Below are 26,182 nucleotides of genomic sequence, written 5' to 3'. Positions count from 1 at the left end.
GCCTGTAGTTCCAGCTACTGGGGAGGCTAACAAAGGAGGATTGCTTGGGCCCAGGAGTTCAAGGCTGCAGTGGGCTATGATGGCAACGCTGTACTCCAGCCTGGGCAACAGAACAAGACCTTGTCTCAAAATATATATATATATTATTAATTACTGACATTTATTGAGCACCTACTTTGTTACAAAAATAAAACAGTATTTGCATATAACCTATGCACATCCTCCTGTATACTTTAAATCATATCTAGATGACTTAAAATACCTAATACAATGTATATGTTATGTAAGCAATTGCTATACTGCATTTATTTGTATTATTTTTATTGTTATATTAATTTTTTAAAATATTTTTAATCTGCATATGCAGAATCCTCAGATATGGAGGGCCAACTGTATTCTAAGCTTAATAACAATCCTGTGAGGTATGTCACATTACTATGCCTATTCTATAGGTGAAGAAACTCATGACAGATGAACCACCATTCGACCTATAATCTGGGTAAGTCCACAGCCCCCATTCTTAACTACTGTTAAACATAATCCCCCACAGCAGCTAAAAATAGATAATGAGTCACTGAAGCCAACTTGCTACTTCTACACATAACAATGCCTGCATCAATGACGTTCATTCCATTTGTGACCATCTTATAACATGTAAATTTTAAAGACAGTATTCTGTTTTTCATATTATCACACCAACATTTGGATAGATCTATTGAGTGCCACTGTTCAAAGATTCATCCTTCTTTAATCATAGAAAGAAACATCTAAATTGAAACCTGAGAAGTAAAATTTAATGATATTTTGGATGTAATTCTGAAGGGTTAAGTGAAGAAAAAAAGAAAATAAGAAAACACAATTTAATGACATTTGAAAAAAATGGCTTTTTAATGTCAAAATGTCAAGTCTGTAGCTAACTACCTCAGGTGAAATGGGAAAGTGCTTCTTGCTTTTTCATCTATAAAAATAAGTCTGAAACTCTATTTAATACTGTCTATTAAAAAAGGGCTAGATCTGGTAGGTCCTAGAAAGGCTTAGGGGCAAATGCCAGATAGGGTAGTACAGAATTGCCCAACAGATACATAGGCTCAGCACAATCACTTACCCAGAAACCTTCTCCAGGGGACCCAAGCTTTATAATTTAACCATTAAAAGCGCATGAGAAGAGACTTCCACTAAACATATACAACATCCTTTTCATTAAGGATTTGGGAAATCTGTCATTTCAAGAGAGCTATACGCCTGATAGATTCTTCTACTTCTGTACAAATTCACACAATCAACAATAATGATTCGTAACCACAATTCACTACCTAATTTTGTGTTTTGCAACTTGTTTTCTACTTTTCCTTCCTTTTAAAACTGAACTATATATATCAACAGTATACACTATTGGCCACTTAACCTCAGGATACATTCTAAGATCGCCAGTGGATGCCTGAAACCACAGATTGTACCAAACCCTACATAGACTATGTTTTTTCCTATATATACATACCTATGGATAAAGTTTAATTTATAAATCTGGCACAGTAAAAGATTAACAATAACTGATAATAAAGAGAACAATTATAACATCATACAGTAAAAAAAGTTATGTGAATTTGGTCTCTTTCAAAACATCTTATTGTACTGTACGCACCTACTTCTTTTTTTTTTTTTTGAGATGGAGTCTTGCTCTGCTGCCCAGGCTGGAGTGCAATGACACAGTCTCGGCTCACTGCAACCTCCACCTCCCGGGTTCAAGCGATTCTCCTGCCTCAGCCTCCTGAGTAGCTGGGATTACAGGCGTGCGCCACCATGTGCAGCTAATTTTTATATTTTTAGTAAAGACAGGGTTTCACCATGTTGGCCAGGATGGTCCCGAACTCCTGACCTCAAGTGATCTGCCTGCCTCAGCCTCCCAAAGTGCTGGGATTACAGGTGTCAGCCACTGTGCCTGGCCCTGCACCTACTTTTGACAACAGTTGACCTCCAGTAACTGAACTGCAGAAAGCAACACTATGGATAAGGGGGAGTACTGTATATAGAATTATGATAAATGAACTTTAATAGCAAGAATTTAAAATCTTTTTAGAAAACCCACAGTACCTTTGGATGGTTTGCCTCCTACTTTTCCCAGGAAACCTCAAATGAATGTGTAAAGAGTTGGAAAGAAATTTTAATAGAAGTGGAAAGAAAATTTATTTTGGTTTTCACAATTTTAACAATTTTTACAATTTTTAAGCAAGGTATACCACATTAATAAAATTCCACATAGCATTATTTGAAGCCAAGCACTGGCTTCCTTTAAAAACAAAGATGACCAATCATGCTGATCCATCTCTAACAATCACACCATACATCATTTCAAAATGGTAAAAAAAAAAAAAAAAAAAAAAAAAAAAAGAAAGAAAAAGAAAAAAAAGCATTAAAAAATTTATGTTACTATCAATTTTTACTAGAAATCACACAGATCCAGAAAAAAATACAACAAAAAGCAGCAATAGTTTCTCCAACAGCTTTGCATGATCTGAGCCACATTTCCAAACTGCTTTTCACTGTGATTCCTGCAACAAATTCCATCAGTACATTTTAGAACTTCTGCAAATTAAATTAGATGTACTTGTTCACCTCAATTCATCCCTGGTGAATGGCTGTGTGGAACTCTAAATTTAAGTACAACTGCATTACTGTTCTCTGGTTCATGTAGAATAATTCTTGGATTCATAGCAATGCCAAGCTAAATGACACTGCAAAGAAACCCTTTGTTTTCAAATAAATCAGTGCTTAGATTTAGATAATGCTATAAAGAATCTTATTCATGCAGTGTACCCTAGTTAAAATTGAAAAAGTTGGGAACAAAAACTTCCACCTCTATTAAAATAATAATCTTTAAAGTTTTTTTCTACATGAGTTTAATAGAACCATAGAATTTTAGAGGTAGAAGGAACTTTGAGTAATTTAAAATCTAAGAAAATCAAATCACTTACTAAGAGTTACTGAAATTAGTGAATCTAATGGTAGAACCGAAGCCTTCCAGATTCCCTACAGCTATTAAATATGATGAACAGATTAATATCAGCCAACATTTATTTATCAAATAGCTACTTTGTGCCCTTCACTATGCCAAGCATTTTTACACCCATTATTTCTTTCCTAAATCATTTCATAGGATTAGAAAAGACTTACTAAACAATCACATTTACTCCTTTGGACATTCAGTGTTGCTAACAGGGGCGACTGCCACATGATCAAAATGAAAAGAGATAATTCAATTACAATAATAACTATACTACTGAAGAAGATGTATTTCAACAACACTTCATTCTCAGAAATTTCCCTCCCAGAAGTAGAAATAGATTTAGAAGGCCTAGGAATGCATTTCTGGGCACCAGCCTCTTTGCCAAGACCTGCAAAGACTACTGCAGCTTCCTCCTCCTTCATCCACTTCTATACTTTTTCCCACTATCACATTCTTGCCCAATTCTTCTGTAACTTTTTCCCACTATCACATTCTTGCTTGATTCTTCTGTTTGTTATCCAATCTATACTTTCTCCTGAATTGCTATCCCCTCCAATAATACCAAAATGATTCAGCTTTTCTGGCTATATGTACCATGCACACTTTGTAGAATTTTTCCTCTGCATTCTGACTGATACCCTCTACCAGCCTAGGCTGAATGGCCTTCCAATATGGTCATTATTATACAATAGGATTAATTAAATAAGAGATCACTCTAACTACAAGTGCAGTTTGAAAAATCACTGCAATGTGTATATTTGCTTTTTTATAATATCAAAACAATAATTTATTTTTTATTTTTTTTAAATAAAAGTTATGTGAATGTGGTCTCTCTCAGTCTGTTGCCCACGCTGGAGTGCAGTGGCACGATCTTGGCTCACCACAACCTCCGCCTCCCAGGTTCAAGCGATTCTCCTGCCTCAGCCTCCCGAGTAGCTGGGATTACAGGTGCGTACCACCATGCCCAGCTAATTTTTGTATTTTTAGCAGAGAGGAGGTTTTGCCATGTTGGCCAGGCTGGTCTCGAACTCCTGACTTCAGGTGATCCACCCACCTCGGCCTCCCAAAGTGCTGGGAACACAGTCATGAGCCACCGTGCCCGGACAATTTATTTTTAAAATACATAATAATTTTTATATGTGCTACAAGGCAAAGTTAATTTTTTTTTTTTTTTTTTTTTTTTGGAGACAGAGTCTTGCGCTGTCACCCAGGCTGGAGTAGAGTGGCACAATCTTGGCACACTGCAACCTCTGCCTCCTGGGTTCAAGTGATTCTCTTGCTTCAGCCTCCCAAGTAGCTGAGATTATAGGTACACACCAGCATGCCCAGCTAAGCAAAGTTAAATTATATTGTTTTCACAAACTCATGGTTGATGGCACTAAAATGTCCAAATATTTTTAGTTGAGGAAAAGAATTTACCGGTGTTTATATGTTGAAACATTTTTAATTGCCTCCACCAACTAGCTCTCACATGGCCTTTCTACCACTGCAAATTTTGACATGTCTATTTCATATAATTCTTGTAGGTGCAAATTAAATACTGTTCCAATGAAAAACAAGAAAATTTAACTGCTTACCATTTCTAATTGTCAGGAAGATGGAGCGCATTCTGTCACATTTTTTTTGAGATGTCCTCTCAACCATGTTAGCAAGTAAACTTTTAATTCTTAATAAATAAGGTTCTCAAAATATGAATGCTAGTTTGAGATGGGTGGCAATAATGTTTGAAAAAAATATTCCAGCACATTCTACTAGTAAATCCTAATACACAGACACAAAAGAATCACAAACTTGAGAAAATACCACTAAACATAAGCTACATTTAAATGTTAATATCCGGCCGGGTGCGGTGGCTCAGGCCTGTAATCCCAGCACTTTGGAAGGCCGAGGCGGGCCGATCACGAGGTCAGGAGATCGAGACCATCCTGGCTAACATGGTGAAACCCTGTCTCTACTAAAAATACAAAAAATTAGCTGGGTGTGGTGGTGGGCGCCTGTAGTCCCAGCTACTCGGGAGGCTGAGGCAGGAGAATGGCATGAACCCAGGAGGTGGAGCTTGCAGTGAGCTGAGATCGAGCCACTGTACTCCAGTCTCGGCAACAGAGCAAGACTCCGTCTCAAACAAACAAACAAACAAAATAAATAAATAAATAAATAAATAAATATTAATATCCAAAGGTAAAGAAAGTAAATAATTTTCAAATTTAATTTGGTTTGAACAGACCACTAAAACAACATATGCTTCCATTTGAGCCTTTTATCTTGGTAATGAATTTTCATATTTATTCTAATATGAAACCTTAAAATAGTGTTTTGAAAAGTATTTAGGAGAATAACCAGACAGAAGATCAACAAGGAAAAAGATATGAACAACATTATAAACCAACTAAACCTAATAGACATCTATAGAACATTTCACCTAAAGCAGCAGAATACAGTCTTCTAACGTACATACAAAACTTTCTCCAAGATAGTCCATATATTATCCCATAAGAAGTCCTCAGAAGTCCTCATTAAATTAAAAAGTACAAAAATCATACAAAGTGTGTTCTCTGACAAAAATGTAATTAAATTAGAAAGCAGATAACAAAGGAAATCTGGTAAATTCACAAATATGTGGAAATTAAACAATATAATTTTAAGTAATCAATGGGTTAATAAGGAAATCACAAAGAAAATTAAAACATACTTTTGACCAGGTGTGGTGGCTCACGCCTGTAACCCCAGCACTTTGGGAGACTGGGGTGGGCAGATCACCTGAGGTCAGGAGTTCGAGACCAGCCTGGCCAATATGGCAAAACTCCGTCTCTACCAAAAATACAAAAAAAAAAAAATTAGCCAAGCTTGGTGGTGGGCACCTGCAATTCTAGCTACTCTAGAGGCTGAGGCAGGAGAATTGCTTGAACATGGGAGGGGGAGGCTGCAGTGAACTGAGACTGCACCACTGCACTCCAGAGCGAGACTGTCTCAAAACAAACAAACAAACAAACAAACAAAAAACAGTGCTGAGACAACTGGATATACACATGCAAAAGAATGAAGTTGGACCCCTACCTCACACCATAAACAAAAATTAACTCAAAACACATCACAGATCTAAAAGTAAGACCTAGAACTATGAAGCTCTTAGAAGAAAGCATAGGAGTAAATTCTGTGACCTTGAGTTAATAATTTCTTAGATGATGTGACACCAAAAACACAAGCAACAAAGGAAAAAACCGAGTAAATGGGTTTCATTAAAAATTAAAACTTTTGTGCTCCAAGCAAATCAAGAAAGTGAAAGGAAAACCCATAGAATAAAAAAGTATATTTGTAAATTATATATCTCATAAGGGACATATATTCAGAATATGTAAATAATTCGTATAATTCAACAATAAAAGAATCAAATTTTTTTTAATAAGGAAAGAATCTGAATAGACATTTCTGTAGAGAAGATACACAGTTGGCCAATAAGTACTTGAAAAGATGCTCAATATCAATAGACTTTCAGAAAATGCAAATCAAAACTACAATGAAATATCACTTTACATGCACTTAAATGGCTAAAATAGAAAGAAAGAAAAGTGTTGGTGAAGATGTAGAGAAATGTGAAACTTCATACATTACTGGTGAGATTGTAAAATAAGGTAGGGCTGGGCACAGTGGCTCACACAAAGTGCTGGGTGGCTGGTGTAATCCTAACACTTTGAGAGGTCAAGGCAGGTGAATCACCTGAGGTCGAGAGTTTGAAGACTGGCCAACATGGTGAAACCCCATCTCCACTAAAAATATAAAAAATTAGCTGGGTGTGGCGGTGCACACCAGTAATCCCAGCTACTCAGAAGGCCAAGGCAGAAGAATCACTTGAACCCGGGAGGCGGAAGTTGCAGCAAGCTGAGATCGCGCCACTATACTCTAGCCTGGGCGACAGGAGTGAAACTCTGTCTAAATAAATAAATAAATAAATAAACAAATAAATAAATGTAGGCATTCTAGAAAACAGTCTGGCAACTCCTCAAAAAGTTAAACAAGAGTTACCATATGACCCAGCACTTCTGCTCCTAGGTATACATCTAAGGGAAATTAAAACATATATGTTCATACAAAAACTTACTCAAAAATATTCATAGCAGTATTATATGTAATAGCCAAAAGGTGAAAACAACCCAAACATCAATCAATAGATGAATGAATAAGCAAAATATGGTATATTCATACAACAGATTTTTTTTTTCTTTTTTCTTTTTTTTGAGATGGAGTCTCGCTCTGTCGCCCAGACTGGAGCGCAGTGGCGCAATTTCGGCTCACTGCAAGCTCCGCCTCCCTGGTTCACCCCATTCTCCTGCCTCAGCCACCCGAGTAGCTGGGACTACAGGCGCCCACCACCACGCCCGGCTAATTTTTTGTATTTTTAGTAGAGACAGGGATTCACCGTGTTAGCCAGGATGGTCTCGATCTCCTGACCTCGTGATCCGCCCGCCTCGGCCTCCCAAAGTGCTGGGATTACAGGCGTGAGCTACTGCGCCCGTACCTTTTTTTTTTTTTTTTTTTTTTAAGACGGAGTCTCGCTCTGTCGCCCAGGCTGGAGTGCAGAGGCGCGATCTCGGCTCACTGCAAGCTCCGCTTCCCGGGTTCATTCCATTATCCTGCCTCAGCCTCCCAAGTAGCTGGGACTACAGGTGCCCACCACCATGCCCAGCTAATTTTTTGTATTTTTAGTACAGACAGGGTTTCGCCGTCTTAGCCAGGATGGTCTCCATCTCCTGACCTTGTGATCCGCCCGCATCAGCCTCCCTAAGTGCTGGGATTACAGGCATGAGCCACCTGCGCCCAGTCCAGATTTTTTTTTTTTTTTTTAAGAGGCAGAGTTTCACTCTGTTGCCCAGGCTGGAGTGCAGTGGTGTGATCATAGTTCACTGGGTGAACTCCTAGACTCAAGCAATCCTCCCACTTCAGCCTCCTGAGTAGCTAGGACTATAGGTACACACCACCACACCCAGCTATTTATTTATTTATTGTTGTTGAGGTGGGGTCTCACTCTATTGCCCAGGCTTGTCTTGAACAGCTAGCCTCAAGCAATCCTCCCACCTTGGCATCCCAACAACAGGATATTTTTCACCAATAAAAAGAAATGGCTGGGGGCAGTGGCTCACACCTGTAATCCCAGCACTTCTGGAGGCCAAGGTGGGCAGATCATCTGAGGTCAGGAGTTCGAGACCAGCCTGGCCAACATGGTGAAACCCTGTCTCTACTAAAAATACAAAAATTAGCTGGGCGTGATGGTGGGTACCTATAATCCCAGTGACTCGGGAGGCTGAGGCAGGAGAAATGCTTGAACCCGGGAGGTGGAGATTGTAGTGAGCTGAGATTTCGCCATTGCACTCCAGCCTGGGTAACGAGAGTGAAACTCCATCTTAAAAAAAAAAAAAAAAAAAAAGAAATGAAGTATCACATGCTACAACATGGATAAGCGTTGAAAACATTATACTAAGTGAAAGAAGCCACTCACAAAAGATCATATATTGTATGATCACATTTTTTAAATAAAATGTCTAGACTAGGTAAATCTGCAGAGAAAGAAAGTAATTTGTCATTACTCGGGGCTGGTTGGAAGGAGAGATGGGAGTGACTGACAGTGGGTTCAGAGTTTCTTTTGGGGATGATGAAAGTTCTGGAATTAGATAGTGGTGATGGCTGCATAGCTCTGTGAATAAACCACTGAATTGTGGTTTAAAAAGCAACTTTAATGGTATGTAAATTATATCTCAATAAAGCTGTTATTTTTAAGTGTTAAGTGTAAATTACTCTAGTGTATGCTGTGGGTTTATTCTGTCTTCTCCATTTACTATTTGTGACTTTTTACTTCTTTTTAAACTTTTCCAATCATTTGAATTTTCTCAGCGTCTTTCTCACCATCTGTCTTAGTCCATTTGTGCTGCTATAACAGAATACCTGACACTGGGTAATTTATAAAGAACAGAAATTTATGTCTCACAGTTCTACAGGCTGGAAAGTCCAAGATCAAGGTGCCAGCACCTGTTGAGGGCATCTTGCTGTGTCCTTGAATGGAGGAAGGTAGAAAGGGCAAAAAGGACAAACTCTGTGTCCTCATATGGCAGAAAGGAAGAGAGGGCAAAACCACTCCCACTTTCATGACAGCATTCATCCATTTACGAGGGCAGAGCCCTGGTGAGCTAAACACCTCCCAAAAGGCCCCACCTCCCAATGCTGTTGCATTGGGGATTAAGTTTCCAACACATGCATTCTGGGAGACACATCCAGACCATACCACCATCTTTGCCCAGGATCATAATAGTTTTTATTAGATAAGAGAATCATAGGATAATGTAGTATATAAGAATTCAGACCTGGCTCATGGTGGCTCATGCCTAGAATCCCAGCACTTTGGGAGGCCAAGGTGGGTGGATCACTTGGGCCCAGGAATTCAAGACCAGCCTGAGTAACACGGCAAAACCCTGTGTCTACAAAAAATACAAAAATTAGCCAGGTGGTGTGCACCTGTAGTCCCAGCTACTCCGGAGGCTTAGGTGGGAGGGTCACTTGAGCCTAGGAGATTGAGGCTGCAGTGAGCTGAGATTGAACCACTGCACCCCATCCTGGGCAACAGAGGAAGACCCTGTCTCAAAAAAAACAAAAAGGAATTCAGATCTAACATGTTCTATCATCTTTACTTGGTTAATAGGAACTTAGCTAACATGCAACAAAAATCAACAAAGTTATTGCTCTATTTCCATGGATTAATATAAGTGGTACTCGTTATCACTGTTAGGTTTTAGAATATGACAACAGTACTTGTTATCACTGGTAAAGTTCACTGGACATTGGTTACTAATAGCAAGAGTTTGACAGTTCTGCAGATAACAGCATAAGATATTCAAATTCTATAGGTTCAGGATTTAACACAATCAGCTTTTAAATCTTTTTTTTTTTTTTTTTTTTTTTTTTTTTTTACGGACAGGGTCTTGCTCTGTCATTCAGGCCGGAGTGCAGCAGAGCAATCACGGCTCACTGTAACCTCAAACTCCTGAGCTCAAGCGATCCTCCCGCCTCAGCTTTCCAAATTGTTGGGGCTACAGTCACATGTCACCACACCCAGCTAAATGTAAAATATTTAGTCTTTTTCTATTAGGTACAAAATATATATTTAAAACATTTTAATCAGCTTTCTTCTTGAAATCTGGCACAAGTTTCTAGATTAAAACATTAATATGATTTCACAATGATAAAGTAAAAAATGAAAGCCCATTTTCAAACTCATTTAACCACTGCCTCATCAGCAGATGGTACTATGGGTTATTTGTTAATAAATTCTGCCTGTTCTTTTGGATGAGGGGCTTTGAGAGGAGTCAGCTTTTACCCCCTTATCAGTTAACACAGGGGAACCTCATGGTAAAGAGAGGAGTCAGCTTTTACCCCCATATCAGTCAACACAGGGGAACCTCATGGTAAAGCCAGAGAGACCTGTTCAGATCAGCTCTGCCTCGTGTTGCCACAAACCAGCAACCTTGGAAACCTCACTATGCTCAAGTGGCTCATCTGCAAAATAAAATGACCTACCCATCCCACAGCGTTATTATGAGTATTTAAGAAAATAATGTCTCTAAAGCACCCAGCATATGGTAGAAACTCAATAAATATTAGTGCCTTTTTCTTTGTTCTCTGAGAGGTAAAATACAGGTCATACATGATAAAAACTACAAAAATCCTGATGAAACAAAATATTTGGCTTAGCGTGTACAACTTGAAAAGGGTGCAATTATCTAAATACTAAAAGTAAACCAACCTTTATTTTCTAAAAGCACCAAACTCATATCATCTTAAGTAGGTAAATTATAACCATGATGATAAGATACAAGATATCATGGGGGGAAGATAAACTGATGTTGCAGTAATTGCAATGGTATTATCTAAGAGTTTTTATTAGGAAACAACTGAGTATCCAGTTGGCAAAATACCGCAGATAATTTCAATTAAATGGTTCTTCCAATAAGCCAGCAATAATTTAAGGTTTGGCTGTATTTGCAGTATGAGAATTTCCTAATGGAAGGCTTCATAATGAATCTTAGTCACAGCATTTGAGAGTGCTGAAGGAGAACAAAGCCATGGCAAGGCGCCTGCAAATTACTACTGGTCCTTTGAGACTAGACTATACATGCATTCTTAAAAAAAAAAAAATTTAAAACACAAGTTTACTAATGACTTTATATGGAAAAAGAACACTAGATATATATAGATCTATTTTTTAAGTCAGGAAATGCTGGGACATGATTTTAAACATTATTTTAACAATGGGTTACATATTCACAGGGTTAAAAAAAAAAAAAACATAGTGAGAAGTCGGCTTCCCACCCATCCCTATGCACCCAGTTCTCATCCCCCACCCCAAAGAGATAAACACCGCCTTTTTTTTTTTTTTTTTTTTCTGAGACAGTCTTATTCTGTCACCCAAGGCTAGGGTGCAGTGGCACCATCTCGGCTCACTGCAACCTCCAACTCCTGGGATCAAGCAATTCTCCCTGCCTCAGCCTCCCAAGTAGCTGGGATTACAGGCGCCCACCACTGTGCCCAGTTAATTTTTTTGTTTTGTTTTGTTTTTGAGATGGAGTCTCACTCTGTCGCCCAGGCTGGAGTGCAGTGTCACGATCTCGGCTCACTGCAAGCTCCGCCTCCTGGGTTTACGCCATTCTCCTGCCTCACCCTCCTGAGTAGCTGGGACTACAGATGCCCGCCACCACACCCAGCTAATTTTTGTATTTTTAGTAGAGATGGGGTTTCACCATGTTAGCCAGGATGGTCTCGATCTCCGGACCTTGTGATCCGCCTGCCTCGGCCTCCCAAAGTGCTAGGATTACAGGCGTGAGCCACCGCGCCCAGCCAATTTTTGTATTTTTAGTAGAGACGGGGTTTCATCATATTGGCCAGGCTGGACTCGAACTTCTGACTTCAGGTGATCCACCTGCCTTGGCCTCCCAGGTGTGAGCCACCATGCCAAACCAAAATGCCAATTTCTTATGTGTCCTTCCAGAGTCCCTTTACATGTAGTCAAGCAAAACATAATATATTCTTATTTTTTCCTGGTCTTTCTACACAAAAGGTAGCATTTTATACACAATGTTCTGCATCTCACAGGCAAATTTTTAATCCTAACATGTCCAGTGAAAGCAATAAATAATTTCAATGGGACAAAGACTTTAGTTTACACTTCAGTGGACTTTATTTTTTATTAGTTTTTATTTATTTTCTTGAGATGGAGTATTGCTCTGTCACCCAGGCTGGAATGCAGTGGCATGATCTCGGCTCACTGCAACCTCCACCTTCCAGGTTCAAGCAATTTTCCTGCCTCAGCCTCCCAAATAGCTGGGACTACAGGTGTCCACCACCACACCCGGCTAATTTTTGTATTTTTAGTAGAGACGAGGTTTTACCATATTGGCCAGGCTGGTCTCAAACTCCTGACCTCATGGATCAGCCTCCCAAAGTGCTGGGATTACAGGCGTGAGCCGCCGCGCCCAGCCTTAGTGGACTTTTAAAAGGAGAAATAGGCTGGGTATGGCGGCTCACGCCTGTAATCCCAGTATTTTGGGAAGCTGAGGCAGGAGGATAGCTTGAGGCCAGAAGTTTGAGACTAGCCTGGGCAACAGGATCCTCACTAGACCCTGTCTCTAGAAAAAATATTTTAAAATAGCTGAGCATGGTGGCATGAGCCTGTAGTCCTAATAAAAAAATTAAAAGGAAGACTAGAAATAAATGATGTTAATGTTAGCAAAAGTCAGAAATAATAGAAATATAAAGGGAAGACAAAGTTCAAAGTGAAAAGGGGGTGCAGTCTAATAAATCTTAAAAACTTTTCTCTGCTAAAACATTGGACTATCTTGTCTTTCATCAGTAAAAAAATCTTACAGATACACAAAAAATTAAACCAAATATTGGTGAGAAGAGAGAGTGGGATAAAAAGAGATCAATTAGAAATGAGAGAAAGGTACTTTTGTCAGAATGGACTAAATTGTCAACTGTGTACAACTACAGACATGTAGAATTACAAAACATAAGAGCTATTTTTAATAAATTATAACAGTTGGGCAAAGTGGTTCATGCCTATAATCCCAGCACATTGGGTGGCTAAGGACGTGGGAATACGTGAGCCCAGGAGTTTGAGAGCAGCCTGGGCAACATAGTGAGACCCCATCTCTACAAAAAATAAACAAAATTAGTTGGGTGTGGTGGTGCATGCCTGTATTCCCAGCTACTTGGGAGGCTGGGGTGGGAGGATTGCTTGAGCCTGGGAGGTTGAGGCTGCAGTGTGTTAAGATTGCACCACTGTACTCCAGCTTACGTGACAGACGAAGACCTTTTTTCTTTTTTCTTTTCTTTTTGAGACGGAGTTTTGCTCTTGTTGCCCAGGCTAGAGTGCAATGGCGTGATCTTGGCTCACCACAACCTCCGCCTCTCGGGTTCAAGCGATTCTCCTGCCTCAGCCTCCTGAGTAGCTGGGATTACAGGCATGCGCCACCATGCCTGGCTAAATTTTTTTGTATTTTTAGTAGAGACAGGGTTTCACCATGTTGATCAGGCTGGTCTCGAACTCCTGACCTCAGGTGATCCACCCGCCTCAGCCCCCCAAAGTGCTGGGATTACAGACGTAAGCCACTGTGCCCAGCCAACCCTTTTACAAAAAAATATATATATATATATATATATTTTTTATATATATATATATACACACAAAATCTTACTTCTGAATGTTTATTAACAATGGTACCTGATATAGTTTGGATATTTGTTTCTGCCCAAATCTCATGTTGAACTGTAATCTCCAATGGTGGAGATGGAGTCTGGTGAAAGGTGTTTGGATCATGGGGCAGATCCCTCATGGCTTGGTGCTGTCTTCACCACAGTGAATTATTTAAAAGTGTGTGGCACCTTCACCTCACCACTCTTGCTCTTGCTCCTGTTCTTGCCACGTGATGTCCCTATTCCCCCTTCGTGTTCTGCAATGATTGTAAGCTTCCTGGGGCCTCCCCAGAAGCAGATGCTTCCTGTACAGCCTGCAGAACCATGGGCCAATTAAACCTCTTTTCTTATAAATTACTCAGTCTCAGGTATTTTTTTATAGCAATGCAAGAACGACCTAATACAGTAGTTTAAATAAGTAAATGATATAGTACTTTCATGTCTAAGCCATCATCAATTTTAGCACCATGTTGTTGGGAGGCTAACTAAAAACACATTTTCAGAGGCCGGGCATGGCGGCTCACACCTGTAATCCCAGCACTTTGGGAGGCCAAGGTGGGCGGATCACGAGGTCAGGAGATCGAGACCATCCTGGCTAACATGGTGAAACCCCATCTCTACTAAAAATACAAAAATTAGTCAGGTGTGGTGGCAAATGCCTGTAGTCCCAGCTACCTGGGAGGCTAAGGCAGGAGAACTGCTTGAACTCGGGAGGTAGAGGTTGCAGTGAGCCAAGATGGCGCCACTGGACTCCAGCCTCGGTGACAGAGTGAGACTTCATCTCAAGAAAACAAAAAACAGAAAAACAAAAACAAAGACATCCTTACAAAAGCTTTTCCAATGATGTTTATGAGAAAATAAGCCTTTACTCTCAGTGCAGCTTAAGTAGCTATTGTCTTGGTGCGGAGCTTCCTATACCATCTGGCCCACGCACCTTTGCAGGCGAGCTGAAGTTGGTATGTAGGCAGTTTCCAGGGCCTGATCCTCTATCCCTAACTCTTGTAAGAGTCTCCAGCAGGGACCTAGCATTCCTGAACCAGTATTGCTTCTTCTGTAAGTCCCAAGGATCTGATCCAAGCTCTCACCAGTGTATATCTCTACTGATAAAAATCTGGAAGGAAGTGGTTGGGAATCCTGACATACCACTTCTCAAAGATTGCTAACCTTTGGCCCAAGATACCCTTCTTAGTCTTTAACTTACTTGAAAACAAAAAGGTTATTTTAAAGCCTGATAGAATTTTGCATATATTTTCTAAAAGGAACAGTGGTCATATCTGAGAGTTAGCTTTCAAGACCAAAACATTCTATTCAACCCATAACATGACTGACATCTTCAACTGGGAAAAAAAAATAGCACAAAACAATGCTGTTGAAATGACATGAGAAAAAAAAAATTATAAATAGCTTTAAATTTTATAGTTCATGCCAATGCTTAAGGAAAAAGAGCTTATTTAGAGAAGAGGAGGTGGGTGTGGACTTCTGTGGATATTCTGAAAGGAATTACTAGGTATTCTCAAGGGCTTCAAAGGTTGAAACCACTAGTTCTTTATAATGTCTATGTTTCTTCCTAAACTAAAAGCTTTCCTTTTCCTTATTAAAGGCCTGCTCTTAAATGTATTACCATGATTAGTATCCATTTTGCTTAAGACCAACATGAAGAGAGTGGGATAGAGAAAAGACAGAACTTTTCTTAATGCAAGAGGTGGAAGAAGAGAAAAAAAGAACAAGGTTTATAAAGGAGAGCAAACTCTCAGAGAGCAGGGGAGGCCGCAAAGGGTGCAGGAGCCCACACCTGCTGTAGACTGTGTGTTGTAGATTGTGTACTCACACCTTGGGGGAAGAAAAGGGGATGGATGGAGAGATGTCAGCACAGACCAATGCTATCTGGAAAGACTGGTGGCTTTAGTATGTGAAGAGGGAGCTGTGTGCATGAAATTATACTAAGTCAAGTGCTACTGACTCTGAGACGGCCTATAATAGGATCCCAAGAAACTTTAAGGTCACCTATTCCCACCATTGGTGGCGGTGCTGTTTAAACCAATTATACTATAAACAATGTACTCATTATTAGACGAGTATTTCAAAACATCTCAAGTTCAACTGTTCTAATTTCTTTTTTTGTTTGTTTTGTTTGTGAGACAGGGTCTCACTCTGTCACCCAAGCTGGAGTGCAGTGGCATGATCCCAGCTCACTGAAACCTCCGCCTCTGCAGCTCAAGCGATCCTCCCACCTTAGCCTTGGGAATCCTCCCACACACAGCCTGTGTGGCCACAGATGTGTGCCACCACATCTGGCTAATTTTATATATACATATAATTTTATATATATATATATATATATATATATATATAATTTTTTTTTTTTTGAGACAGAGTTTTGCTCTTGTCACCCAGGCTGGAGTGCAGTGGTGCGATCTTGGCTCACTGCAACCTCCACCTCCCGGGTTCAAGAGATTCTCTTGCCTCAGCCTCCCAAGCAGCTGGGATTACAGGCACCCACCACCATGCCCAGCTAATTTTTGTATTTTTAGTAGAGACAGCGTTTCACCATGTTGGCCAGGCTGGTCTCAAACTCCTAACCTCAGGTGATCCACCCGCCTTGGCCTCCCAATGTGCTGGGATTACAGGTGTGAGCCACTGGGCCTGGCCCAATTTTTTATATTTTTTGTAGCAACTAGGTTTCACCATGTTGCCCAGGTCAGTCTCAAACTCCTGAGCTCAAGCGATCTGCCCACCTCAACCTCTAAAAGTGCTGGGGTTACGGGCATGAGCCTACCATGCCAGCTGTTCTAATTCCTAACTGAAATTTAGAACAGCCACTTTTTCCTTGGTTCAAGGCAATTATTTCTGCTTCTCCTTTAGTGATTACAATCAATTACATGTGAACATCCTATCATTTCTCTTCTTAAATATCTTGTATCTTAGATGAACTTATAATACGAATATTGACGGACTCTCATTAGAAGAACATGTGCTTTATGTTAATTTGGATGGATTTGTCAATCTATCCACACACCCTCATTCTCTTTATGAGCGGTAGTATAAATTTCCAAGAGTGTTAGCCAGGGCTGGGGCATGGCAGGTGGCCAGGAAACAGTAAAATAACTGGTTCAAAGGTGCATGGAATCTGTGACGTTGGCTGGCTACGTGTGATTCTCTAACCAACAAAGCAAGCCTGTATAAGAGAAACTTTTAAAAATGGCATTGAAGATATGCACATGCACACACAAATAAAAGTCTAGAAGGATATACTCTAAAATGCTAACAGCGGTTTGCCAATGAGCGATAGATTTACTGGTAATTCTTATTTTCTGTATTTCTTCTTTTATTTGTCCAAAAAAGTATTACTTTGGTGATTTAAATAGATTTTAAAAGACTCAAAATGGTAAACATGTCAGCAATAGAAATAACAGAAAATTGATAATCAACCATAAAGCGGAATACTATGCAGCTATCAAAACTAACGATATAGATCTATAGATGTCTATATACAGTGTTAAATAAGAAACAGGATGAGCACAGCACAGTGGCTGACATCTGCAATTCCAGCCCTTTGGGAGGCAGAGGCAGGAGGATTACTTGAGCCCAGGGGTTCGAGACCAGTCTGGGCAATATAGTAAGACCTTGTCTCTACTAAAAATTAAAAAGAATTAGCTGGGTATGGTGGCACACACCAGTACTCAGGAGGCCAAGGCAGGAGGATCGCTTGAACTCTAGAGGTTGAAACTGCAGTGAGTCACAATCGTGCCACTGCATTCCAGCCTGGGAGATAGACTAAAACCCTGTCAATAAATAAATAAATAAATAAATGAAAAAAAAATTGTGTAAAACAATCCCCATTACAAAAAAAACTCTTGTGTATGTATATAGATACACAAATTTATGTAAGCATGAAAAAAGTTTAGAAGGGTATAAAAACAGCAGCAGCAGTAGTTATCTCTGTAGATAAAATTAGAGTGGAGAGGATGTATTTTTTTATTACATATGCTTCTCAATTGCTTGAATTTAAGAGCATACATACTTTTTTATTGGGGGGGGATAGGGTCTCAATCTGTCACCTAGGCTGGAGTGCAGTGGCACAATCATAGCTCATTGTAACACTGAACTCCCGTGCTCAAGCAATCCTCCCACCTCAGCCTTGTATACCTTTATAATTTAAAATTTAAAAAAAGGAAGACAAAACTAAAATTAAAATGGGGGGGAAAGATGCATGTGTTTTCTCGGGAAACTAAGCATATGATTCCAAAATTCTCTTTGAGCAGGTCATATATAAAACATACATGTGGCCGGGCACGGTGGCACACACCTGTAATTCCAGCACTTTGGGAAGCTGAGGCGGGCGGATTATCTGAGGTCGGGAGTTCGAGACCATCCTGACCAACATGGAGAAACCCCGTCTCAACTAAAAATACAAAATTAGCTGGGCATGGTGGCACACATCTGTAATCCCAGCTACTCAGGAGGCTGAGGGAGGAGAATCACTTGAACCTGGGAGGCAGAGGTTGCAGTGAGCCAAAATCGTGCCACTGCACTCCAGTGTGAGCAACACAGTGAGAGTTTGTCTCAAAAAAACAAACGAAACAAAACAAAACAAAAACCACATACGTGTGCATTAGATTCTATAGACTATATACTGGTCATACACACACACACACACACACACACATAATATATATGTGTGTATATATATACACATATATATGTTTATCTGCATGTATAGATGCTGAGTTGGAAATTGAATCATTTTAAGTTAATCTTTATCTATTTTTGGTTAGAAAATAGGGAGGTAGGCTGGGAGCGGTGGGTCATGCCTGTAATCCCAGCACTTTGGGAGGCCGATGTGGGCAGATCACTTGAGGTCAGGAGTTTGAGATCAGCCTGGCCAACATGGTGAAACCCTGTTTCTACTAAAAATACAAAATTAGCCAGGTGTGGTGGTAGGCGCCTGTAGTCCCAGCTACTTTAGAGGCTGAGGCAGGAGAATTGCTTGAACCCCAAAGGCGGAGGTTGTAGTGAGCTGAGACCATGCCATTGCACTCCAGCCTGGGTGACAGAGTGAGACTACATGTCAAAAAAAAGAAAAAAAAAATAGGGAGGTAAATAACTAGAGTAGGCCGGGTGCAGTGGCTCACACCTGTAATCCCAGCACTTTGGGAGGTCGAGGCAGGTGGATAACTGAGGCCAGGAGTTCGAGACCAGCCTGGCCAACACAGTGAAACCCATCTCTACCAAAAATACAAAAACAATCAGCTAGGCATGGTGGCGCACAACTGTAGACCCAGCTTCTCAGAAGGCTGAAGCACGAGAATTGCTTGAACCTGGGAGGTGGAAGTTGCAGTGAGCTGAGATCATGCCACTGCACTCCAGCCTGGGCAAGACAGCGAGATTCTGTCTCAAATAATAATAATTAATTAAAAACAGAACTAGAATAATAAAGTTCCTTCTCATTTTCAAACTTATGAAGCACCACTGTACTTGAATACGTTTCATTCAGCATACGTTTCATTCAGCAGTCTGTAGACTGGCTAATCAGCGAGTCCTACTTTTGTATATGAATATATTACATATGAAATCCAGTTTTCTTTTCTCTTCTTTTCTTTTTTTTTTTGAGAAGGAGTCTCACTCTGTTGCCCAGTCTGGAGTGCAGTGGTGCGATCTCGCTCACTGCAACCTCTGCCTCCCGAGTTCAAGCCATTCTCCTGCCTCAGCCTCCCCAGTAGCTGGGATTACAGGCATGTGCCACCATCCCCAGCTAATTTTGTATTTTTAGTAGAGACGGGGTTTCTCCATGTTGGCTAGGCTGGTCTCAAACTCCTGACCTCAGGTGATCCACCAGCCTCAGCCTCCCAAAGTGCTGGGATTACAGGCATGAGCCACCACACCCGGCCTTTTTTTTTTTTTTTTTAGAAAAAGAGTTTCACTCTTGTTGCCCAGGCTAGAGTGCAATGGCACGATCTTGGCTCACTGAAACCTCCACCTCCCGAGTTCAAGAGGTTCTCCTGCCTCAGCCTCCCAAGTAGCTGGGCTTACAGGCATGCGCCACCACGCCCGGCTAATTTATGTATTTTTTTTTTTAGTAGAGACAGGGTTTCGCCATGTTTGCCAGGCTGGTCTCGAACCCCTGAATTCAGGTGATCCACCCGCCTTGGCCTCCCAAAGTGCTGGGATTACTGGCATGAGCCACCGTGCCTGGCCTCTATATTTTAACTATCTGCCAACAAACTCACTTAGTGGCTTGAAGAAAGCTACCTACAAGAACACTTCTGCACTTGATGGTACAAAGTAACTCTGCCCACCAATATCACATCATGCCAAGAAATGTTTCTAGTTCTTCTCAAACTTTCATTCCATATAGGTCTTTCCTATATGTATGGTTCTGTCAGGGGAAGCACAGCTGCACTGCACAGGAATCCTCTGCCACAAGACCTCACTAACATCACTTCACACACATCTCCATTTTCCGTCTTACATATTATCAGTCCCTCATCCTCTAACAATTCCCCTTGTATCTTCATGTTTCTTTCAGTCACCCCCAACCCCCCCACCCAAGGAAAGCAGATTTTGGTTTAGCGTAATAGAAGAACAGTGGCTATAAGGAGGTGAACTTAGGCAGGTTTTCAGGACTTTGTCCAATTTCTCAAGTCTTTTACTATTTCTCCAAAGGCAAGGATACTGCACAACTGCCCTAATTCCCTTTGAAAACCCTCTGGCTCAGCTTCAGACAGCCAAAACAATTTTACTGGGTGACACTTTGAATTGGCCTTCAACATCTGATTTCCACATTGTCTTCCTCGGCAATGACAACTGAAAGTTAGCATTGAGTTAAAACTACTTTGGCGTGAACTACAAGATGTGGAAGTAGCACCTCTTAGATTTACCACTTTTCTCCATGATACTGGGCAGGGGAGAGTGAAATGAGAGCAAAGTCTCCACGAGAAATGGAAAAGGTAAAGGAAAACAGAGACACTGAGTCGCTTAAAATAATATGGGAGCTGTTACATCTGTCAGGAATAACATGTTACATAATTTGAGTTTCATGAATCAGCAGTTTAGTCAGTAATTTACATTAATTTTTTTAAAAAAGAGAAAACATGAGAACTGGAAAAGGTAAAGTGGTTTCTGAAACAAGGCAGGTTTCAAAGGTATTTTATTCCACTCCCACACAGAAGAACGTTGACAGGCAGATGACTCAGTCTGGCTTCATTAAGGGTTTCTTACTGCCTAATACACCTCATGGGAAAGGCCATCCCATCTCTCATCTCTCCATGATAACTCTTCTCAATTCCTCCTGCCAGGTAATGGCCATATTATCCCCTCTAATTGAAGGTTATCCACCTGGAAATCACATACTTTAGGTACCAAGGGCTATGCTTAAAGCATATAAATAGTTGAGGAATTTTGTGTGTGTTTTTAAAGACCCTTTATGCTAAAGTCATTGCAACATTTCAATAAAACACACAGTTTTATTTCAAAAATATTTACAATACCTATGATCATTGAGTTTGAACTTGATCATAAATCTAAGTAGTTTAGAGAGATAAGAAAGCTGTGGCCAGGCACGGTGGCTCACGCCTGTAATCCCAACACTTTGGGAGGCCAAGGCGGGCTGATCATGTCAGGGGTTTGATACCAGCCTGGCCAACATGGTGAAATTCTGTCTCTACTAAAAACACAAAAATTAGCCGGGTGTGGTGGCATGCACCTGTAGTCCCAGCTACTTGGGAGGCTGAGGCAGGAGAATCGCTTGAACCCGGGAGGCAGAGGTTGCAGTGAGCCTAGGCTGCACCATTGCACTCCAGCCTGGGCAACAGAGCAAGACTCCGTCCCCCCCCAAAAAAAAAAAAAAAAAAGAAAGCTGTCAACATAAACATAAATACCATGTGTCCGTTCTAAACTCTCAAAACCAGAGAAAAAAGGTAGGATGAAAAAAATACCCAACCTATTTTCTTTTTCAAAAACCAGAGGTGGCAAATCTTAAGAAATGAGTCCAAAGGGCATTCCCATCCTTTTTGTAGAAAATGTGCTGTATTAGATACTGTTTGAAATAAGAGAGGCATTGGATTAGGCCTGGAAATCTCTCAGGCATAAATCAATTACTATGGTATTTTCAGAGACATGTTTTGAAAGAGCAAGATATCTGAAGCCATTTGGAGTCATTCATTCCACAGATGTTTATTACAGGCCTGCACGTGCCAGGCACTGTCCACACACCTGTCCTCCATTCAAGCTCTGCCTCTCACCTGCTGTGCAATCCAGGCTAAAGCACTTTAACATTTCTATGCCTCAGTTTCTTCATCTGTAAAAACAGGTAATAAAAAGTAGTTAAGAGATCAACCACACAAGATCTCTCTGAAGGGTAAAAGTGTATGTCTGGAAGCACTTTGTAAGCCATGAAAATGCTAGGGGTCATCCGACTAAACTGAATTCACAAATGACACTAATGCCTGTTGTGTCATAAATTATTAATATATCAGAGGAACATGAGCCTTCTTGCTTCAAGAGACACTTCATAATCCTATTAAATAAGGCTTATCGGCTCACTTAATCATCTCTCTGAAAAGTTAAATATATGAGAGAGAGATAAGGGAGGGGGGCACAGAAAGGGAGAGAGGGAGTCAGAAAGCTAGTCTGATGTGCAGATTTTGACATTACATTCATAGTCACCATAAATAACAAGAATCATGTCTATCTTAGTCACCACATTGGGTCTCTAATGGTGCATATTTGAAGAAGGCATGTTATTCTGAAAAAATATTCTCTGCATATCTGCAAATCACAAAAGGTACCCCTACGAGGCTGACCTACCAATTCAATGTTTCCAAGAGCAAATAGCAGTAAAATTACAAAACGTTATTTGTTACGTTGATGTGTGCAAACAAAAATGTTCTATTTTATAGTACATTTCAAGTTCAATCTGACCCTCATATCTAAACTATGTCATATAAATAATGTCATATAAATAGTGTCGAACAGATCAGGAACAAAGCTCTTTTCAAAAACAAAAGTAGGCTCCATGCAGTGGCAGTTAAAGAAGGGGAAGTTCTGGTGTCTCCAGAGTTAGCCAATGGGCACAACGGCAGTTGAGAGAGACCATGTTACACAAGTCATTCAGGTTCTGGCCAACATCTGCTTTGAACAGGTCGCATTCCCTGGAGCTCCAGGCTCCCTTACCCCAGGGAAATCCAGGGGTGGTGGCTTGTCTTACAGAAGTGGTAGCCAAGGGGACCAGAAGGCACACCCAGTGCTAAAACATGCCTAAAACTTCCTCTAATGTTTACAGCTCTTCCAATGACATTTGGGGAACTAAAGTATGGATAGCCTCTTCACTGCTAGAACCGCTATAATATGATGAGTTAAGAATTTGATTTAATATTTATAAAGAACTTAGAGCCCAGCGCATAGTAAGGGCTATGTAAGTGTTTGGTAAATAAAGAAGGCACCTCCCAGATTGGCTGGGTGAAATCTCAATCTGGTGAGAAGGGAGAGAATCAAAATACACAACAGTCTATTTTTCACTTTGACAAAGATTTAGAAATTACAGTGCTCTGTATTTATTTTGCACCCAAGTGCACCCTACGTAGTCTCTGGTGCAGGACTGAAATTCTACTCATGGTTCAGAAGTCACTGTGCACAACTCAATGAAAGCGTTTTAAGTTTCAAGAGATGATTCCTTTCTTTTTTCGCTTTCCAAGTAACGATGACTAAAAATGACAGAATCTAAAAATCTCAAAGCACTTCTAGTGGGTACGTTCCAATGCTAAAACTGTGAGAATTAACAGGGCCAGATTCACCTGAAGAGACGTAAGGGTTCAAATCACAGAGAACTTAAAAGACGCAACGTATTAAGGTCTCTTACTACAGATCAGCTGACAACAGGTTAAACGATTCCATCCACCCGATTCTGGCGGCTGCCCCCTCCCCGACCCTCGCAGGTGACCTGCACCCCCTTTCGACCTCAGATAGGGTCTCCCCGCTTGGCGTTCCCAGTTCCTCCAGGCTCGGCGGCTGCGTGGGGGTTAACAAGGTCCAGCCACCGACACCCCTTGGGCGTTTAGGAATCTCGAGGCAGGATCTGAATTCACCTCGTGGAAACAAAGACCACAAACTCGCCGGGAGCCGGGGGCTGGGCGGCGGTACGGCTTTTTCCGAGGACAGGCAGCGGCCGAGGCCCGGGCAGCCCTCGCCCCGCCCCGTCTCCTCCCGCCCTGGGCCGCAGTCGGAGTCCCGGGCGCACGGACCCTCCCGCCGGCCCCGCACCTACCTGGCCCCGTGGTGCTGCTCCCGGCGCGGCGGGCGCGGAGCCGAACGCACTGCGCTTCCTCCTTCCCGGCAGGGCCGCCGGGCGCCGGCGTTTCCTCCTTGACGCGTCACGGCCTCCAGCGGCTCCTCCCGCGGAGTGCGCGGAGGCCGAGGACAGCCGGGGAAGGCGCCGGATCCCAGCAGAGCGGCGGGCCGGGGACAGCCCGTGCGGGGAGGAGCTGCAGGCTGCGTCCCGCTCAGGCCTCAGAGGAAACCCGCTCTCCTCTCTCTTCCCCGAAGACCCCCGCGAAAGGCCGGGCCGCGGTGCGCCGTCTGCCCCCGTCACGCGCTGTGCAAAGTTCAAGAGGACACGGTGGGTCCTGTCTGGAGTCACAGACTCTGGTGTTTCCCTCTGCTCCGCCCGCAGTGACCGCTACCCTGGGGCCCAAGACCCGCGCGGGCCAGAGCGCCGGGGCCCAACAGAGATGACCTGGTGTGTGCAGGGATTAGGACCCCCCGGGTGGGCCCGGGGTGTTGGGGGGTTGGCTTGGTGTAAACTGGAAACTCAGAGGAGTGAATTAAATATCCAAATAATTGAGAATGACTGTGATTCATTTAGCATTATTTGGACAGTTTTCCACTTTTCTCATTAGCAGAGTTACGGCCCTTGTGTTTATAACCAGTCGAGAACTTTCACAAATTGGCAGATCCTGTGTGCAGAGAAATTTCCTTTCCACACATCTTTTTAGATCTACTGACTCTTTTTTTTTCCCATTAATCTCCAAGTCAGCTGAGTGCACACTTTACAGCTCCTTATTACTCATTCTTGAATTACAGAAGCTGCGTTTTAGATCTGTTTATCTCTTTTAACAGATAGAGAAGCTGAATGGAGAACTAAGAATTACATGGTTCAATTGGATGTGGAGTCAAGTGGTTAAGATTTTGAAGTAGAGTGGGTTGTTTTCTTCGTCCCACAACACTACTGTAATTTAGGTCTTATCAGATATCACTTGAAGATAGACTCAGACAACTACTTAAAGATTCCCATGTGCATATCATGCTTTAGATTTTGAGACAATGATTTGTACTTTAGATCATATGATTCCAGAGAATTTGCCACAAATCTATGAACAAATAAACTGCCAAAGGTTATTAGAGGAACTGGGATCTATGTGTGACCTCCCTAAATTCAGAAGACATTTCCTCATGTTTTAAAATGATATTCAAAGATTTAGCCCCACAAGTATGGGTAAGAACATTCATTTTTAATGTCAATAACCACAATGTGGCCTCTCTTTAAAAAGTGGATTGTGAATCCAAATACTTTTTGTACTTCAGTAATCCTACAGAACTTTCTAAACAGTAGTTTTCAGAAATGAATATAAGAACGCAGTAGATACAAAACAATACATTGCCAGTGGTCCTTTATATGTTTTACTGTGGTCCACAAAGCAATCCACATACATTAGAGGAGTTCTTCCCTTGTAACAAAATCAACAAGTGATGAGTGTATCTCTTAATTAAAGTCATATTCATAGTGCTGAAGATTTCTCAGACAAAAGGAAGTTCTGTGTCAATAAACTCCAAGTGGAATAACATCATTCTCACTTTAGAGACAAATACCTGGCTATCACCACATCTTGACTTTTTAAAAAAATAAACATCTGGGAACCATTACAACATTTCTAGATAAATGTGTCCTGTTGTGAAGAACACACACACACACACAAACACACAAGGAGATCACCTCCCACAAACATTTTATGTATTTTCTTTTTTTTTTTTTTGAGACGAGACAGTCTCACTGTGTTGCCCAGGCTGGGTTCAGTTGATCAACAGACAACATGTTAGGCATTTTGCCTTTACAATCTGAGAGCTGCAATTTAATAGCTAGATTTCGCAGAAAGCTAGACGAGGTAAATATATTCACAAACTACTAAGGACTTTTTCACTGTAATTAAATTAGTTTTTTTTTTTTTTTTGAGACAGAGTCTCACTTTTTTTGCCCATGCCAGAGTGCAATGGCACGATCTCAGGTCATTCCAACCTCTTCCAACTTCCGGTTTCAAGCGATTCTCCTGCGTCAGCGTCCCAAGTAGCTGTGATTACAGGCGCCTGCCACCATGCCCAGCTAATGTTTTGTATCTTTAGTAGAGACAGGTTTTCGCCATGTTGGCCAGGATGGTCTTGAACGCCTGACCTCAG

At 41.3% G+C, this 26,182-nt stretch overlaps 1 protein-coding gene across 5 annotated transcripts in view; it reads right to left on the bottom strand.

The window, feature by feature from the left end:
• SGK3 (serum/glucocorticoid regulated kinase family member 3) overlaps window positions 1–24,332 on the bottom strand; it is a 152,004-nt gene extending 127,672 nt beyond the window's left edge. For 3 of the 5 annotated variants that reach the window (XM_063668826.1, XM_063668827.1, XM_063668824.1), the window contains exon 1: window positions 24,000–24,321. The gene's annotated coding sequence lies outside the window, so the exon portion shown is untranslated. Of the gene's footprint in view, window positions 1–23,999 lie in introns of all 5 variants that reach the window. The other 2 variants (XM_054497566.2, XM_054497570.2) reach the window with 1 other exon arrangement.
• Between the last annotated feature and the right edge of the window lie 1,850 nt (window positions 24,333–26,182).

Source organism: Pongo pygmaeus, chromosome 7 (assembly GCF_028885625.2).
Source record: "Pongo pygmaeus isolate AG05252 chromosome 7, NHGRI_mPonPyg2-v2.0_pri, whole genome shotgun sequence".
NCBI classification, from domain to species: Eukaryota; Metazoa; Chordata; class Mammalia; order Primates; family Hominidae; genus Pongo; species Pongo pygmaeus.
The sequence above is the reverse complement of the archived record's forward strand: the minus strand, read 5'-3'. Positions and strand labels throughout refer to the sequence as shown.